General features: G+C 40.6%; 1 protein-coding gene across 7 annotated transcripts in view; it reads right to left on the reverse strand.

Annotated features, from left to right (window-relative positions):
- GREB1L (GREB1 like retinoic acid receptor coactivator) overlaps window positions 1–20,586 on the reverse strand; it is a 131,171-nt gene that overhangs the window by 107,404 nt on the left and 3,181 nt on the right. Inside the window, exon 1 of one of the 7 annotated variants that reach the window (XM_035316635.1) lies at window positions 13,944–14,076. The exons of the other annotated variants lie outside the window; for them this stretch is intronic. The gene's annotated coding sequence lies outside the window, so the exon portion shown is untranslated. Of the gene's footprint in view, window positions 1–13,943; window positions 14,077–20,586 lie in introns of those variants that run through there. 7 annotated transcript variants of the gene reach the window in all.

Raw genomic sequence — 20,586 nt, forward strand, 5'->3', positions numbered from 1 at the left:
AGAGGTGTGTAAATCCCTCTGACTGTTATTTAAAAATAATGGCATTTGAGCATCTTCCATGTAAAGAGATGACATTTATAACAACAACAACAAGAAAGTTGCAAAGTTCTGTTCTCAGATTCATTGTAAAGGCTGGCACCCTTATTTACATAGCTCTACACAGACAGACACAGAAACGTTACACACACATTTCCAAAGATACACACAGGTCAAGTTTTCTATAGAAACAAGGACAATTTTTTTTTTCCTTTCGCATATCCTATACAACTGCACTAACAGAATGCAACCTGCATTCACTTCAAAGCTTCCTAAATTAAGCTTTTGTAACGTATGTTACAAACAGATCCAATAAAACAAAATCTGAGTAGTGCATCTGCTATTGATTGGATCCCATTAAGAAAAACTGGGGTTTGCTTATTTGGTTTCATTTTCAAATCGTAAGAAAATTAGGAAGCCAATATGGGTAAAATAAAAAGAACAGCAGATTATACTCTTTAGCTAGCACATTTTAGACACCGTACAATATATCCTGATAAATATTTTTCTCGCAAGTTTCATACATAGAAATGGAAATCGTGTCTTTTAAGATCTGCTCCTGTAGTACCTGTGGCTACCACATGACTCACCATTTTAGTAAGGCATTAAATCAACAGCTGAAGCTTAGCAAAGAGAAATCTCTAACAGAAACGAGTAGCTTTTTGCTTTGTTATTTTTATTTTAAACATCCATTTTCAGGATAACTACCCTTTCTCATTCTTTTTCCAGTGGCAACTGGCTGAAATGCCTGTTATTTTCTGTAATTATGAAGAAACTAGGCAATGAGAACCTTAAGAGAATGGCTTGGCACATCATTCAGACACAAGAGAAAGACAGTTTCGGAGCAGAATAGGGCAGCACAAAGAAAAGGCAAAGAACTGTGTCCTTAGGATTTCCCAGCCCAAAATACTTCATTCTACATCATGCCCTAATGCAATAAATATTACTGGAGCTTATCTGGTGCCTGCAATGAATTACACAGTGCTCACCACATACATAATGTTTGCCATTTGTAACATACTAGTGCTCCTTGCCTCTTGTCGAGATGAAATGCTGTATTTGTTAGGAAGGCAAGGTCACGCTTGCTTTAAACACAGGCTGCAGATTTCTAGATAAAGGAAAGCTCTTCCATTTAACTGTATGCTAGATTTGCTGTTAATTTATCCCAAGCCAAAGAAGGTTTCTTTTTTTTTTTTTAATTACTTACATTGTAATTTCCACGTAATTAAAGGATGTTCTCATACTGTGTTTGAAGCACATTTGCATAACAAGGCCCATGCAAACTTGCAGGTTCTGGCTCTGGACAATCACATTTTCCCCCCAAAGCCTAGTTGCATACTTTCCTGAAACACCAGTGAAAACTACTCAGAAAATCTCTCTTTAGTTTCTGATCATGGCCGAGTAAGGCACAACAAGTAAAACCCTTAGACTAAGTGTACCTCCTTCCCCCAAGCAAAAGAAGAGGAGCAGCAAGAGAAGACACACAAAAAGAGAAGATAATACATACAGAAATAATAAATACAGAAATAAAAATCCAGGATGACAGAGCAAGGAGTATGAATTAACTGCACAGATTCTCTTTACACATTTTTAAAGCAGCATTTTATTCATAAACTTGCTTCTTTTTCCCCACTCCCTGTTTTTCCCAGAAGTGAAAGCAGTCAGCCTTCATTGGTCAGCCTTGCTTGGCTATCAATTTGTCAGCCTTGCTTGGATTGCATGCAGTGACAGTTTACCTACTCTGATTTGCATAAACATGGGTTATCTGTATATTAAATTATATTAATAAATTTCCGTATATAATTAAAGTATGGAGATTCATCTCTCTCCGTTGCGAGACATTTTCTTTTTTTGATAGCTATTACAAGTTGTCAGGTAAACTTGTACTTGCCAGCTGTGAAGCAAACACTGTCTGCCTCCACTGGACATGTTGATCAAAGGCTGTGTGCCTTAAGCGCCCACTCAAAACGCAGTAAGAAACAACTGACAGTTCTGGTTCTAGGACAGTTCTGTGCTTCCAGCTCTGCACTTCTCCCTTTATTTCCTCTGCCTCATTAGAGATTATGATGCAGTTTCATTAAAGTTTAAAGTTACTGTTAAGAAAAAAAAAAGTCTACTGATAGGAATGAAAAAAAAAAATTAAATAAAAAATTGAAAAAAAAAAAAAAAAAAGGGGTTTTAAATTCCCCCCCCCCCCCCCCCCTTTTTTTTTTTTGCCATCCACAAAGTGCAACGGTCTGCTGAGCTGTAGGGTTACAGCTGGAATGGCAGTGTGCACAGAGCACACATTCTCCATTTCCTACATGAAGGTCCTATCCAACCTCCTTTAAGGGTCTCTGCACGCTGGGGATGGATGAATGTTCATCCCTCCTCCAGCAGGGAAGGAAAATACTTATGACAGAACGGAAAAGAAATCTGCCAGGGGCATATTACAGCCTCCTGTCACATTAACTTTCAACGATTATTCCAAGTTTGCAAAACGGCAGTAAGAATTTTCCATTAACAAAAAAAACAGAAGTTCTCATGGACCCTTCTGCATTTAAGTCAGTGCTTATAATCTTAACAATTTGGTGACTCTCCTAGTATGCTTACAATGGCCACATGCTACATACTCGTGTCTTTGGATCTCAGAAATTTTACAAGGTAAAAAAAAAAAAAAGGGAAAAGAAATACTTTGTGTCTTCCCTGTCTTTATAAAACTTTTAGGAAATTTAAATAAAAGCAGCCCTGCAACAAGTTTAAAAATTTTACATATACAAATTAAAATTTTAATAAACAATTTTAATTCTATAATGCATAGCATAGTATTTTTTTTCCTGAGTTACCTCATTTCTATCATGTACTGTACATATCTTGAAATGAGATGGAAAGAAGATGACCATTCCATCTGGAATCTCGCAGATGTATTTCCTATATTTATATTCCCTTAATCAGCTCTTCGTATTTACCAGAACTATGCAAGTATAATAAGCTATTTGTAAAAAAGGAAAAAGATAAAGTCTTGTCTTTATTTGTTTGCAAACATTTTGATGTCCAGTGACACCTTTGTCCACAGCAAAGTAAGAGTAACACATGTAGAACTATTAAGGAAATGACCTGATCAAATTAAAGGCTTCCCTACCAACACTTTAAAACAATAATTTGTGAGAGGTGCTTGCCAAGCACCTTCTGTCCTTCACCACAAGGAACAATCAGCCTGCATTCAGTTTCACCCCTCTGGTGTCAGCCACCCATCTGTCACCTCCCTTTTTCTGGGGTCATCTGCTCTGTACGCAGAGAACCTGCATGCCAGCCCCTAGGTCTCGTCTACCTCAAGACCACAACCTCCTGCTGATACTGGGGGTAGGCACTGTTGTAGTCCAACACGGGTATCTGCTTGCCTCGACGGCATCATTCACAAAATTGTAATGAAATGGCGCCCAGCAGCGCCGTGCTTCCAAAGAAACTACTAGACTTAGCAGGAAACGAGAAGCAAGAATGTTGTTTTCATATAAACCTACCTTTATTCATTTTTTATTTTTATTTTTTAAAGTAATCTAAGAGCATGCTCTCAGAATGAAAACCTTGCCTAAATGAAGACGTGATGTGTGACGGTGGTGGTTTATTTCGGCAGCATGGGGACCTTGCCCACAGCTAGTGCCTGTGCATGGGTTAAAGGCTCCAGAGCATATGGTAAGGCAAGGGCTCCATTTCAAGGACAGAAAGAATGATACCTGCATTGTCACCTGTCCAGTAAGATGGTTCTCAGCTAAAAACATTTCCTTTCTGCCAAGCCAGAAGGACTCCCATCTACCAGAGCTCAGCTGCACTCAGTCTGCTTTGTACTGCACACAACAGTCAGTGTTAAACAGCTTTGATGCCCGAGACTGCAGCACGGAAAGCTACAAAACACTGCATCCCAAACTCAGTCCCAAGCCCACTTCATACATTTAGCCTCGCAGAAACTCTGTGATAAAGCTGTGTCTGAGTAATCACCTCAAAGCGAGATGAAAAACACTGCTTCTGTCACAAGCAAAGCACTGCCTACTCCTAGAAATTACTTGGTAGGATTATTTATTCAGCAACTGAATCTGGCTTGTGAATGATAGTCTAAAATGGTGTTTTCTTTTAAAGAAACCTAGTCTGAGCAAGGGTTTTATGCAGAGTCAGAAATGCTAGTGTAGAATTAAAGACGAGCCCAGGCTGCATACGTGAATGGGCAACATTCAGCTCAGTTAGTTAAAAGAAAGTGTTCTAACTCGGTTTGCAATGAGAAGATCAGAAATGTAAATGACTTAGTATATGTGAAGCAATATTTTTTTAATCAATGAGAGCCCTAACAACAGTTTTAAATTCTCCCCTGCCTCTTCAAACCCTGTTCACACAATCCTTCTAATGGCATAAGCCATAAGCAGCTCTATAGCAAGGTGCCAGCAAACGCTGCTGCTTTAAAAGCTTTTAAACAGCAAAAAACTGTTTAGGAGGCAAGGGGAGTGGAGGGGAGTTAAAAAGAAAACACACTGAAAAACATCAATGAAACAATATTTAAACTCCGTTCTTGCAAAAATAGCCATTAGAGCTATGATTGTGTATTTATAGCATAGTTTAGTTTGTCTCATATAAATGCAAAAATACATATATATCTTTTTAACATTAAAGCGTGTATGTATTATGAGAATTGTATAATAATTTAATTAAAACTTCATTAAAACCAGAACAGTGGGAAATTGCTAACAGAGAGAGTTCCAACCTTACCTTTTGCATGTCATGTAATCTTATACATAGAGCATCACCCCCCTCCGCCTCCCAAACAAACAAACAAACAAAAACTTCATATGCATAGACCACGACCTACACTTTTGCTTTCAAGCTCTTATCTGGGCACTACCCATATTTTGGGGAAGGAAAACTATGACACAGAGCTTACAATTACTCCCCTAACAGTCAGTAGATAAACCAACTTTATGTGAAGTCCTCAGTAGTTTCAGAAGTTAACAGCTGCACCAATTCTTTTTTAAATACCTTTCTTACCACTGACACAGAAGATGCTTGTTGCAGCAAAACACAAGCTTTCTAGAAGCCAGTAGAAACAAAGACAATAAAAAAGTCATTTTTGTGAAGATGCTTTTACAAGTCTGATCATCTCCTTCATGACCCAGTTTTCCAGGAAAGACGTGAACAAGCATATTTCTGCTTGAGCTAAATGGACACAGAGGAGCAGCAACAGAGCACTGTGGGCTACAGAGTTCTGCATGCAGTTAGCTTTTTTTCTTAAAAAAAGCTTTTTCCAATTTGTCCCTGGATGCTTCATTTTTAAAGTATGATTTCACAGATGCGGTGATGTGGAAGTTAACACAGCCTAGGAGATTCAGGTAACTGTCTTAGATGTATTATGAACTGATAAACAACACCCTGATGCAAATCCAAACTTCAGTTTCTTCAAGACAATTCTGTTGCTTGGAAAAGGCACAAAGTTCCATGTGCTACTCAACATCTGTATTCAAAGAGTCCTATACTGAACATGACAAAAGACATTTCTGTCTAAAATCCATGCCCTAAACCGGTGTGACATTTCGTATGCAGCCTCTGAGAAGTAGCACTGAAAGTTTAAACGAGAGAGGGTAATTGATTCATTACATCTATTTCTACTATATTTCTTTTTGTATTTTTTGGTCCCCATTTCAAAAGGCATTGTTTAAATTGCCCTAATCTGCAAACAGCAACAATAAGTGTAGCAAATACTTGACAATGAAGATGTAAAGCCTCTAAAAACCTGTTACCTTAGTAACCACGGGAATGCAGGAGAATAAGAATACACCGAGTGTCAGGACATCATTTTGGATTCCACAGGGTTTGGGTTGAAATACAGTCAGCTTTCATTAGCTTTTTGTTTTTCCCAGTAGGCCCTTGGACTTTGAAACAAAACCTGAATGACAGCTATGAGCAATTCCAGCCTCACTCCTGATTAGCCACACCAAACAAAACAGCTCTCTTCAGTGTGAACCCCCCACCATTTGCACCAACAAGCCTGGAAACAAACATTATTTATGCCGCTGACCCCTCTGGATATCACTAATAAACAGCATTCCAAAAAGAAGAGGAAAACAAAGAGCCACTTTCCTGGGTCTTGACGGAGAATTCACTTTAAACAAATGTGCTGCTAGAAAAATAAGCCAAGATACCCACCCGGGACATTTTGGTAACCCCACAACCAGTTTATTTATAAGCTTACCGGGGGTGTTAATTCAACACAAACACTAAGAAGAATTCATTTAAACAGCACCGTATTTCCATTTTACTCACTGAAGGGGAAAGGAAAGAAACAGCACACCCCCTGATAAAGCACTGAGCTCCAAGCCCCTGCCCCCACCAAGGTCTGCGAGGAAGTTTGTGGTCAAGACAGAAGAGAACAAAGATCTTCCAACCGCTGCCTTGAGCCGGCTTAACTCCAAGACCATCCCCTTCTTCTCTGCTACTATCTGGTCATTCGGGAAAACAATCCGAAAAAAAAGCTCCTGGAAAAAAAAGGGCCAGAAAAAAGAGCAAAAGCTCGAGCATCTGTATTGTGTTAGAGCAGCCCCTCGAACACCTCAGCGCCCCATCCACTTCACACACACAGCTTCACGCATGGTTCACTCCCCGTAAACCATGGACGGGTGCCGAAAACCAGAGCGTGGCACCTTGGCCTCCATGCCAGAGGATGGAGGAGTCAGCTGCAGGTTACGGATACAGAGCAATGCAGCCAACCAAAACATCTGCCGGTTCATCAAAACTATGTTCTCTCTAAAAGCCTGGTCAACTTCCCAGATACAATGATAAGGCAGAGCGGGGCTGGGGAGCGAGAAAAACAATCCCTAAGAATTTTAGCAGGAAAGGACTTCAGAGGAAACCACAAGTTTGGAGGAAAAAAAAAAAAAAAAAAAAAAAAAAGCATCCTAAAATGTTTAAATAAATGTTTTTTAGCATGCAGAACATTTTAATGTTATTAAGACCAGGTACAAATTTGCATAAACCAGAAATTCTATTTCTTTCCAAGTTCCCCTCTAATTTATCATGTCACTTCAAACCTTCAGACAGGTTTTGCATACATGGCTTGGCTTGGCACAGCCTTGACTGCTTACCCAAGGTTAGCGTGCTTGCAACTGCTTGGCCGTCCCATGAAAGGTTCCCTCCATCAAGGAGGGTGGCAGATGGTCTCACAGCACTGCCTATACCTGGGACTACTCTGAAGAAGCAGAAATGAAACTGAAGTCAACTTCAATGAGCTAATTTCATCTAAACCCCATGAAGCTTCTCCACAGATCGCTCCCCCTCACTGTAAATGATGAAGGGGCTGTTCCAAGCAGTCCCTGAAATGCCAATCTCCCAGAGACTGCTGCCAACTATTAAGCATTCCCACCATCCAACAACAGGCAGATGAGAGGACCCAGAAGAATACAGGGCAGGACTGATCATAAGGACTGTTCTGCAAGGCACTTTCAGGGAACTAAAAGTAAATGATGCTGCCAGAAACGGTCTAAGTAGAGGAGTTCAGCCAGTAGCCAAGCCAATACAAAGAAAAGACTGGAGGATAAGCACAGCCCAGCATGCCCAAGGCCTGGAGCTCTTCTGAAGGCAAACATTTACCTGGGAAATGGCTTGTAAGGCAGAAGAGGGCTGTGACAGTCTTAAGTAGGTAGACATGTATCTCCCTTGAGTATTTTTTTTTTTTTTTTTTTTTTTTTCCTCATACAAAAAACAAATCGTTTGAAGGAAAAAAAAAAAAAAAAAAAAAAAAAAAAAAAAAAAGGTTTCCTAAAAACCTTTGTTTTGTTGCTTCCTCTCTGGAAGGCCCGCCACTGGTACTGACAGCCATGCCTTCCTGGGAGAAGGGAAGCTTAGCACTGTCACCTTTGTTGCATGTGGTTTTTGAAATGAGGGTGTGGGCTGGAGTGGACAGATAGCATCACTCTTCTTCCAGCAGTAAGTCAATGTTACAGTGTCCAAACTCTGTCCTGCAAACCACAGTGAGGCCTTTTTATCACAAGGGAGGATGATTGCTCAAACTCGTATCAAGGACAGCATCCCTACCAGCTCTGTAAACAGAAGCTGAGTTGCAATAGGATCATTATGACAATGACATATGCAAGGAGCTTACATCAATTCCCCTAGCATGAAAAAGCAGCTGATGATGACCCTACCACTCATTACCCTGCCCCATGTGCACCTCTCCTCAAAGAAAAGCACTGCAGAAGGCTCCAACACCGAAAGGCATTGCTCGGATTCTGGTTGACTGTTCTGAAGGCAAAAGGTATACATAAGTAATTGCATCCTTGCACAGCAACATGAGAAGGTGAACGCAAGCAGATGCCAGTCGCCTACCTGCTTTCCTTTCTCAAATTACTGCTCTCCTGTGTGTAAGGTAAGCCACAGGTGCTGTGCCTTCTGAACAGCAGATCTGCAGCCGCTTTTATCTGGGAACAAAGGACACAACAGATCTGTTTTAACAGGAGAAGCGCAGTACAACACGACTCAAGAAAGCATGAAGATAGGTGCAGGCCAGCATCCTAACTGCTCTGTCATCTGCACAGGCCACTGACTTACCTGCTCACCCCAGATGCTGGGAGAACTGGGTCTTTTGTCAGTTCCCTACAATTTGAGCTATACAGCTTGGCAACGTTTCTTGGAAAGAAATAGGAAAAAAAAAAAATCCTGATAAAAATAACCACTCACTGCTTTCTCTATGTCAGATAAAAACTGTGTTCCAAATATCTGGAACAGGATTTTCAAACCCCCCCAAAAATTCCCAAGTTCTTTACAGAAACTCCTTTCTGCAGGTGGGGGGGGGGAAGGAAAAATAAAAAAAAAAGAAAAAAGAATTATTTCTCAAACCAATTCAGAACAGTTTTGTCCTTGCAAACTTTAAATTCTCTGGCCCCAAACATCAACCTAGTTTGCATAGTTCTATGAATGTTTTTGATCTCAATGTAATTTCAAGAGAGTGTGAAAATACCTGAAAGATTATTTATCACTTTATACCACAAGGGAAAAAAGCAGCACATTCAATTAATTTTTAAAGAAATGGTATCAGTACACCCATCCAGTTAACAAAATTTCCAAACTAATCCAAAAGCAGGATTTTTCTACCTGAGAAAAACTGCATATTAATAAACCACCTCACAATATATTTGGCATTAATGATTGAAAAAAAAAACACATTTTACTCAGTAATGACTACCTCTACCCCCACATGTAGCATTGAACTGCTAAGCTCGGTGTGTCACTCCACAGTGAACTGGATCAAGGAACTGACCCACCTAAAAAATTAACCTGGAAAAATAATTTGGTTTTCATGTGGATCACGTCCTCTGCCAGATCACAGCATACGGCAAACAAACAGCAGAATGGGGGGGCAAGGCTGAGGTTCAGGTGTGGAAATGGGCAACCAACAATGAAGATGCAAGGGCAGGTAATCACCAAACAATCCACAGTGCTGTCAAATATGAGCCACAGGCTCATTCACATGGCTTGATATGAACCACTTATTAAGCTAAATCACAGATTTTAATTACCTCATGCAACTAAGAGAAAGGAAAACCACAAGTATGCCTGACCCAACACCCCTTAAATCAGTGTTCTGTAGGCACTTTGCCACAATTCAGAAAGATCCTAATCCAACCTACATCCAGGATGATGCTGAAAAGCTTCAGACTACATCTCTTCTACATGTGGAAGGCAACCTGGAAAGCATGTGGGAAAAAGAGAAGAGAAAGGGAAATTAATGTAACGCCTTTCACTGTGTGAAGTGACTTTTGGGAATTACCTCCAAATTTCATCTCCCAGGTGACAAGTAGGCTAAATTCAAATAAGGAACGAGCTGTAAGATGCCAAGACTATTTGGATTGAATCCCTTTCCTTCTCACCCTCCCCTGTAATGCAGCATCATAGAAATATTCCAGTAAAGAGTTTCACAGACTGAAGGAAGTAACAGTACCAATCACTGTCCTGTTGCACCGAGGGAGTTTGCTCTATTTTTGTAGATATTACCTGTCTCCCTGGACACATATCACTTTTTCTTCAACACATACCTGGAACCACAAGCTTCTTCTCTGAATAATGCTTTAAGCAATAATGGTAGCTCCAGGGCACATGCACACGCTTGCATGTGCGTGCACCTTGCACCCTGCATGCATAAAACTAAAGAAAAATATAGGCTTTTGCAATATAAATAAAGAAGATAGCTTAAAATAATCCAATCAGAGTTCAAATCTATCCAGTGCCCTACTAACTAAGCAAACATCAGGAGGTACTCAAACAGAGAATGATTTTCTAACAATTAAGCAAGAACAATAGCAAATATTCAATTTGCAACTAAAAATCTCAGATTTGTTTTCAAAGAAACAGTGGAGATTTCTTTGCTAGTGACTTCAATTAATTTCTGCTCCTGACCACCAACAAAAGGCTTACACACCCAAAACCATGGCTTTTTCCCCAGTAACTCCATACTACAAAAAGGGCATTATTACTACCTCCTGATGAAAAAAATGTTTCAATTACATATATTATACTTTTCAGCTGCACTGATGGGCATTCCACAAAATGAGGAAAATAAAAAAAAAAAAAGAAAACCAACAACATAACAAATAAAAAAAAACAGCAAAACCACAGCCAGTGGCCTCGAAAGAACCCAAAAAGCCCTAAATGTTTTTCAAAAAACCTGTAAGAGGTCTGTTACGTGGTTGCCACAAGCCAACCTGCTGATGCAGGGGGCAATGTCACCAACAGTATCCTTATCTGCAAAGGGTAACAATCAATTGTTTGACAGAAACAAAGGACAGCTCAACAGGAAATCAACCGGCTCGGGACAGATGGTCACTGAATCAAGTTTCACCCCTCCCCTCTCCAAAAATAGGCTTAAGAGGCATTTTCTGTTACCAAGCAACAGCCCAAAGGAAGGCATAAATCTTCTTCTGCGTGTTATTCCCCTCCTCCCCGACACACACACACACGTTTCGATCCACCGGGGTGGTGTGCCCGTGTCTTTATTTCTTTTAAGGCAGGGGTACGGGGCCGGAGGCCGCTGCCTTTCTGAGGCATGGTGTAGGCCGCTAAGCTGGGATAGGCACCATGCCACGCTCGGCCAGGGCCCAACAGAAACCTGAGGGAGGACCCCCCCTGCCAGAGCACAAATCCCGATAATTGTTTTATAAAAAAACAGCATGACCCTGATCATGCCCTGAGAAACGAGCATCATAAAGCCCCGTAACTACTTTAATCCATAAAACCCCTACAATTCAATCCTCAAAAACGTGCCGTAGCATCTTCAGAGCCACATACAGTAGTACAGCATGCTTTCAAATCACCCCAAATACTCTGAGTGGTAACTTTGTAATGCATCAGCCATCCAAGGTCAGAAGCAGTATTCTGGCGTACTGGGAAAGGTAATCAGTTTGCTTTCCTGCTTGGCCAGAGGAGAGAAGAGAGCAGAAAGGGACCCAGCACATCTTGCTGTGGAGAGAATCGTGCAAAGAGGGGAGCAGGGAGCATCAGCTCCAAAATTCAGGGTAGGAGCCAGAGAACAAACTGGTTTGTTTTACCCCGTATCATATAAACTGGTAACAGGCAGGCTAGCCAGAGTAGAGATGTACTTAAACTTAGCTATACAAAGAGTAATCTGCAATTAAAAAAAAACAAGTTTACAATTATGACCCTCACAAAAATTAAACGGGGAAGAAAAAGTCTCACTTCAGCAACAAACTGGGCAATCATCCTTTAAAAGCTTGGCACCTGGATGACCGCTAACACATACTCAGACTACTAAAACATATGGCCAAATAAAAAAAAAAAAAAAGAGCACCCGTATGGGGGGAGGGAAGCGGTTGTGCCAGCATGTGGCCTGCAAATGCTGCATTTACTCCTTAACTGCTGCTCGCTTCAGCGAGCTCGAGACCTTCTCCCAGGCAAAGCTTAGCCCGCTGTCAATCTCTATTTTATATTATCATTTAACAACGATGTTGTACTGGGTAGCACCACTGCCATGGGTAAACAGAGCCCCGGCTGCGGGCTGCTTTGCAGACGAAGGGCCTTGGACTTTAGAGTCCATTTCACTGTGAAACAGCCTCGGTGGAGGCTGTGCTGGCTCTCCACAGGCGGCAACCGGATCTCGCAGAGAAACCGGAGACGGAGACATTTAAATTCAATTAATTAAGTTAATTCAAATTAAACAGAAGGTTTGAACACAAAAGCCTAATTTGTTTGTATGCCAGGAAGAGAATTTGGTCTACTCTGTCCAAAGCTGTCGTGACAGAAGCATGAAGCGCAGAGGCCCAAGGTCATGACAGGAGACTTGAATTAAAGACCCTTAGCCTCAGTCACATAAGATCGTAACAGCTAATCATTACCATCATATAGTGCCTTAAAAACCTCCCAGGATCACCACAATCTGTGTTTTACTGATAGGGAAACTGAGGCACAGAGAAGCTGTGTGTCTTCTACTGATGGCAGAATCTGGAAGCAAAGTCAGCTCTTCTGCAGACCCCAGTCCACACCATATAATCACCCTCAACTAAAAGCAAGTTATCATTCATTTAAATTCATGGCCAACGTCAACATTTTTACAGCTGATTTTCCATGCCTCTCTACAGATTAGTAAGAGCCTTGTAGTTGAAACCCATTTTTTTTTTTTTTTTTTTTTTTACAAAGCTATTTTCTCTGATAAGACATGTAATAATAGTTATCCTAGCACTACTCAGAAATGGATACACCAATTTTTCTAACACATTCAGGATTTGACTAAATTGGACACAGAAAACCTACAATTTTTCTCTAATGCATGCTAGTAATTTGTCTACAGCATATTAACTGAATTACGGACGGTGGTTTTTGTTTCTTTTGAACATCAGTGTAAAAGCTTTGAAATAAGCCACTGCAACAGAAGCCCTGTGCCCTTTTATGTGCTACTACACAATCCATCATATTAACAAACCTTACGTTACAGCTTTGGATAAGTGTTTATCGTAGTTTTAGAAGTTTTCCTCTTATATTCACAATTGTATGTCCTTTACTCAGGACTGCCATGATAAGAAAGACATAATGACCTAAGAGGGGAAGGAAAGACTGTGTTTCTCCCCCTCTTAAACATGACATTGGGCTTTTCTTCAGAGACCAAAGAAAATTCAGTATTTCTTGGCCAAGGTTGAATCCCCAGACACACTGTATGCATTTTGGCTGAAATGCAAGAAGATTGAAGTTTACCTCAAATCTTCCTCTGAAATGAGGTTCAAGGTGCTTGCTTGCCAGTATCTTTTTCTAAGAAAATGCTAATAGTTTTTCTGGGAATCCTCTGGTTCCCAGACTGCTAGTTCAGAACTCTAGGTCTTCTGACTCAGTCTGAGGTATTAAGTTTAACTTGACTCTTTACCTTGAACTAACTAAGCCATTCTTCAGCAAAATAAACCTTGCACCTGTAATTGATCCTAACAAATGCCCCCTTTTTATCCCCAAGGAAAACAGTTCCAATTGGCCACGTTCAGAACATAAGAACATTCCTCAGTTACCTCTGACCTGCTCTGGTCAGATGTGCTAAGCTTAAGCTAAACTTACAAAAAATGTATTTTCTCTAAATGAAGTAATATAGTAGTAGTAGTAGTGGAACCCAAACATCAGTTGAATACTAAGTCTTTTTTATTAAAATCATGAGTGCTTCTCTCCAATGGAGGAGGCGTACAGAAATAAAATGGTAAAGAACAGCCATCAGTGGTTTAAAAAGCTCTGTTAAGTAAAAATAAGTCTAGCTGGACATCAGAAGAACTAAAAACCAGGAATAGGAAAGCCAATAATGACTAGGTAGATCATTGCAAGACTCATTTTCAAAATAAAGGAAGTCATAATTTGAATAAATATCCCTCTAAAGGTTATTACAATTACACTGCCTTCTGCTGTTTACTCACCAGTCTGATGCCAACATCTTTCAGAAGAGGACAGTTCTCTTAAACTATTTTCTCCTTATATATTTGTAGTTTGCAGCTGTTTTTCCTGGCACACATAATGACAGCATGGACACAAGAAGATTCACCAGTGCATTCTCTTATCTCTGAATACTGGCTTGAAGAAACACAGTTTGTGGGATTTATTCCAGATCAGAAAGGCACTGTGACAGCATAGAGGTTAGACCTCATTTTCAATATGCATTTTTAATGAGAAATTTATCAGTCCCTCTCAGCATGAACTGCACTTCAAATGAAGCACAGAACTGTTTTAATGAACTCATCCTGAGGCCAGCCTCCTTCTAGGCATTAGCCTAGTTCATTTTCTCTCCTTTGGGGCAAAGGATAGGTTATGAATCATAAGAATTCTGCTCTAGCCCTTGCTAACTTGCCAGTCAGCTTCTTCCTAATAGTGAGTTTCTAAAAGAACATACAATCTATAAATGCCAATTTCTTGTTCTTCCTTTCCCTTTGCCCCCCACCCCCCCGTCCCCTCGCCCCCCTTTTTTTTTTTTTTAAATAAAACCTCAGCTTCCCGCACTTTATTCAGATAATAATTTGGAACAGGAAAAACTACGCTGTCATCTAGCTTACACTCCTCTTTCATAACTGGAACTAAAAAGCACAACCCCCTTCTTTCCATGCTTGGCTGCTTTTCCTCTACATATGGAGTACGTTCAGCTAGAATATGGCAGCTAGAAGGGAACTACAGCCCACGTACTGAATCATCACATAAGCATCAATATGTCCTGAAAAACAAAACATACGGCCACACGTACAAGTCAGTTATCAGAAACATGCACAAGGGCATGTAATTGTGAACAGCAATTTCCAAACCTCACCAATTACCAAAATAGTAAGTACAAGTGATCGACTGAAATAACAAAAGCAAATCTTTCCTCCATATGCATGCTTTATTTTAGCCCTGACAAGGTTTAAAATTACTATTACTGACTTATTTTTAAGTTTCCTTGCAGTACGATGTTTGATTATGAACATTAATCTAGAAGGACTGATTTTTTACAATCTACCAAAGCCAATCCATGAGGTATCATTATTAACCTTTGGTTCTCGATCTTCCAGCCTCATCATGCCCAACAGCCTCTGATGGAGCACTCAAGCTTACACCCTGCAGCCTCCCTACTAAAATATGACCAAAGTCTCAGTCACAAGGGCATTTTTGGGTTCCCATCCAGTAGGATGACCAGACCCGTGGACAGCTGCCAGTAAAAACTCAAAGCATCTCCCTGTCGATATGTACATGTTGATTTCATATCCCATCACATTTCTGATCCCATACAGAAAGCACATCTAGCACACCAAAGAACAACAGGTTCCCCAAACAGTTCATGCTGCCATTAGCCTGTTTCTTTAGTATGTTTGCAAAGTCCTCATACCAGATGAAGTGTTTCAGAGGTCGTATCTAACCAATAGGCAATACTGCCTAGCTTTAGGACTCTTTCCCACATTCCAAGAAACAGAATAATTCAGGTTGGAAAGGACCTCTGAAGGCCATCCAGCCCAACTTCACACTTAAAGCAGGACCACACTGGAAATACTGTGAAAACAAAACACTGCTTTGATGTGTTTTGGTTTGTGGCTGATCTGCATCAACACTTGTGGCTTCTTAACCTGACAAATTAAAATGTAAGGTTCTCAGTTATTCTCAGCTGGACTAGAGTGAAGCAAAAACCAAAGCTTTTGAGGTACAAAAATCAATTTTTTCTTCAGGGAAAAAAAATGGTCATGTTTCATTGTTTATTTGTTCATTCCGTTTCCCAATACACAGCTATTGCAATTTGGACAAACTACTAATGAACTACAAAGCAAAGATCCAGTCATATGTCAAGGTTGTACATTGAGGTTCATCCCGTACTTGTTTATATAGCGAATCAGAATTGAGAACACAAGCTTAGAGATACAGTATCGTGAGACATCACAAGTATCAAAACTATAAAGCATCTGCTGCATTCCCCTCTTTTTTTCAACTATAGGCCCCTGAACAGCACATAACTGAATTCAAACTTGAGCCCCTTTTCACAGGACAATTCAATGAAAACAAATCTGGAAGAACGAATTCTTCTACTGAATCTAAGTCCCAGATCCAATTCTCATTTATTACACTGCTGGGACAGTATCCCTTAAACACTATGATCAAAAGCAAACCTTTTTTTTTTTTTTTTCCCCCTCTTCCTTTTCTCCTTTTACAAGGCATCAAAGCAACAATGTTTGGATTAATTTTCATTTGTTCTGAACCTACAGGTTATGTGTATTCATTCTTTTGATCAGGAGGAACTCTGCAACTTCCCAAGTTCAACTCAGCAGTTAACGCATCCAAACTTAGCAGATAATCAGAAATGGATCGATCTACTAGGGACAGTGAAAGGAGCTGCAAACCTACACTGCGCTGTGTAGCAGTGCTCAACCCTTCTCACAAACACAATTGTCTTATTTCTCCACCGAATCCACATCACAACTGGAATCACCCCAAAGTCAGGCTTGACAGAAAGCCAGCCAGCTGTGCCGCAGATGAGCGCTGAGCATCCATCTGCGCAGCCATCAGGCACAAGGCATCTCTCAATAAAACAACCGTGCTGGACAGTCAGCAAACAAACACTGTTCGTTATGATAGCTGAGAGCTGCCAGAAGAACGCTTCCCCCTCACCCTGTCCCAGGCTCTTCTAGCCCAAGGTCATGTCTGCTCTTCAAAATTGAAGTGTTTGTTGGTGATGCTTTTAGTTTAAGAGTTTCTGTGACACACTACTTCAAGTAATATTTTTCATGGCACTTCTACATCACATTAAGAAGTCCTGATCTAGTCATACAACAATCAAAGGCAAACTATGGACATATTTTAGCATTCACACCAGCAAAAGCCATCTCAAACAAGCAATCACTGAGCAAAGACAAAGAATACTCTGACCCTTTAAGACATCAGGTCCCAACATTTTTAATTCATCTCCTTTTCTTTTACACACACACACGTACATTATCCTCCCTAGTTTCTCAAGTCCACAGCTCAGAGGTTTTTTGAAGGAGGCAATTGGCCATGCATTTGCTGTGCACACCCAAAGCATTCAGACACTTAGTGTATTATTAATAGTATAACTTATTTAATGCTACAAAACAGAAAATCCTGTACGTTTAGGAAAGATTCTTTAGTTCAACACAAAAGCTTGCAACAGCTAACATGTTTTGATCTCTATGCCCTTGAAATATAGCTTGCTTCCCACATCTGCTAAAGTCATGGTTGTTTTTTTCACCTTCTCCCTCTAGGTCCACAATCTGGCAGGCACGTCATCTTCCCCCTCCTCAAGAGACTTGGAAACTGAGAGCCGACCCTCCTAATCCAAAGGAAAAAAAAGAAATCTGGCAAAAGCTAACCCTCAATTTTTGCTGAAACTGCTGCAATCAGGACAACGAGGATACGCATACCCTTCACGCGGAAGTTATTCTGCTTTTAAACACCCCATCAGTAGTTCTGTGTGCCTCTGTCCCAGGCATTAAAGTCTTCTTGGATGCCTTTTCCCTTTACTTTCCCTCCCCTCCCCACAGGTTTTCTTCAAAATTGCTGCTCTGTGAGCTGGTACTGTTCACCTGCCTAATCCACCTAATTTCTTATTGTTCTCAAGACCAGAATTTTCCCTCTAATAGATTAAGAGTGGAAAGAGGAAGAACGATGTCTTAACAGCTTATCTATACAAACAGATTTTTGAAAGCATTTTTGACAACACTAGGAAACCACCATGTTCTTAAATGTCACAAACATCAGAGTTGTCCTTGGCAGCAAGCTGCTTACCTTCTCTTGATACAGTGAAGGGCATCAGAGCTGTAAAAATCAAGATGCATTCCCCAGTGCTTAAATGAATCACTTAATTGCACTACGAGTTTGATTCTATTTAAGTGGTTTAAAGAAATTAGAAAAATAAGCTTCCTTGATGAAACAGCTATTCTCAAAGCGGCCTGGAAGTGTGAGAGGATGGAGGAATTAAGCCATGCAAGGCTCTACAGGAACACAACATTTGGGGGGCTCCCTGGCAAGCCACTGGGAGATGGTACATGAGGCAGGAATAAACACGTTAAAATTGACAGCATGACAGCCAACGCCTATCACCAAAGAGACAGTAAGCAGAGAACTAAAAGCAAAATAGTATTATGCCAATAGTAGAAGGACACAAGGCTCAGGACAGGGCATGGAACACTTCACTCTCTGTGGTTCCCAATCCTAAAACCAGCAAGACCTGGGTGTGTCACATTTGCTCTTCATTCTGAGACATAAGTAACACGAGGAGGCAACACTAATGCTTATAGAACTCTGCCCCAAACACCCCTATTTCACCAGTGACTGCAGTGCAAGAGGTAGATGCCCAGGTTCCTCATGGCACAGCAAGCAGCCACACTCTGCTATCAAGAACAGCTCCATCTTCACACTAAAACATCTCACTGAAGTGTGTACGATGGAGGATACTCCAGGGAGCTCTGATCTAAGGAGCCAAGGATGCTGTGCCACATTTCAGTCCCTAGGAAGTGGTCAGTTCCTCTTTACTAGGAAGATTGTGGAGGATCAGACGTAAGGCAATTTCCAAGCACACTGCTAATTACTCTCAGGACTGGGAACACAACCAGGAAGGGACCACACACCTCACAGTCCCACTGAGCACTGGCACTGCAATTGCATATGAGCCATCTCTATATTTAACGAGACACCAGCACTAATACTTTATGGAGCACATTTAAATGCCACGTGGATCTGGAGAAGAACAGCAGCCTGAACTGTCTGCCACAGGAGGCTGGCGATTCCTCTGAAATGCTGGCGTTGCACCCCACACAACAGCGAAAATGGTGCTGTGGAGGGAGATGCAGCAGGCCCTGGTGCAAAAGGACAGAGGTAACTAGCAAAACGTTCAGTTCCATTTGCCTTCCTAAACGCATCAGTTTGAAACAGACATCTAATTAGCCTTAACAATGGCACACCGTACTTTCCTGCTACTTTTGGTGAGGTGCGCAGGTGAGTATTCATTTACACAAGACAGAACAGCATTAATAGAGTGCATTTCAGACCCTAGTTACTTCCTAATTTCACTTGTTTCAGTGTGCTCTGCTTAGATCATGCCAACAGTCTTGACAGGAGCCACTGAAGACTAATTGAACGATGATGATAATAGAAAAGAGACCTGGAGCAGCTTTTGCACAACATTTTATGAAACTAGTCGCTCCAGGCTTGTTCATGGCACCGCTATGACAGATGTCTGGTAATCTCTTGAGTAACAGTCTCTTAAGTCTGCCCACGCTGTTTTGCTGTTCACAGCTCCATCAATTTGAAAAACTACTTCAGAACAACCTAAGATCTTACCTGGGGAATATTAATTGAAGGTTTCTATAAGATCTTGTCATACTGACTCAGGCTGCTGCCTACCAGCTTACTGTTCTGGTGATTTTATGTTACAACATACAGTTCTTGCCATCTTCCCATTTTACGGACATTTTATTGTAATTACAGTACAGCGAGTAATAAAAAGTTAAACATTGTCAAATTCTTTGGTTAATTTGCATTTAATCGACACCTGCTATAAGACCCTCACATAGTATATGTATTTGGTTTTGGATTATTAAACCTCTGAAGGGCCATGGAAGTTCAAAAGCCAAGTCAGTGAGAATTACATGACAGACAGTTCAATTTAAATACTTGTTTACACAATTCTCCGTGGCTTCTCACATCCCAAGAGAATTTTACAGAAGCTACGACAGCACAGTTTGACTGAGTTAGACAACAGAAACCAGTTGACATGGCTTCAGGAGTCACCCAAAATAGACATAATTACATTTTAGAGTAATCTCTATAATGACCTCTGCATTTCTGCTCGTGACTCCCAAGCTAACCACAGCAGCATACTAAATTTTGCTGTTACCATTGTGAATGAGCACCATCCTGAGTTTCTGTCGCCCACAAGTTCCTCAAACAGATATTCTACAGGGTTTTTTTTCTTTCAAATATGTTACTCTATTAAAATATTAAGAGTCTAGTATTACTGGATAATTCACCATTATAAGCACCTTCACAGCATGACTCCTTATTCTGGGGTTATCTTTACTACCTACTTGCTAGCTCAACCATGCTCAGAGTTGCAAATGAGCCTTTGTAATGATTAACCGCAAATTCATTTACCGGTTCCCTCCTTACAATATGAGGATATTTTCAGAGTTCTTGGTAAGAGGGTGCATTTGGGATATATGAGACACAAAATCAGACCATTAATGCGTCTACACATAAAATACAACATGAAAAAAAAGATAATCAAGTTTGGGATTTAAAAAAAAAAGGGGGGGGGGGGGGGGGAGAGAGAGAGGAGAAATGAAAGAAAGAAGCTGCAACTATATTATGCAAAAGTGTTTTGAACAAACATCCTGACAAGCAGTAGTTTAAAGCACGTCATGACAAAACAGGATTTGAGAAAAGTCAATCATGCTGATAAATAAACACCAAACATTAATCTAGAAACTTAGCGCTGTTTTATGATTGCCACTGTAATATTTGAGATATCTTAATCAGTTACCATTTCTAATGAACTCTAGCTCATGGGACTAATTCTCTAGAAGACATCATTGT

Source organism: Oxyura jamaicensis, chromosome 2, assembly GCF_011077185.1.
Source record: "Oxyura jamaicensis isolate SHBP4307 breed ruddy duck chromosome 2, BPBGC_Ojam_1.0, whole genome shotgun sequence".
NCBI classification, from domain to species: domain Eukaryota; kingdom Metazoa; phylum Chordata; class Aves; order Anseriformes; family Anatidae; genus Oxyura; species Oxyura jamaicensis.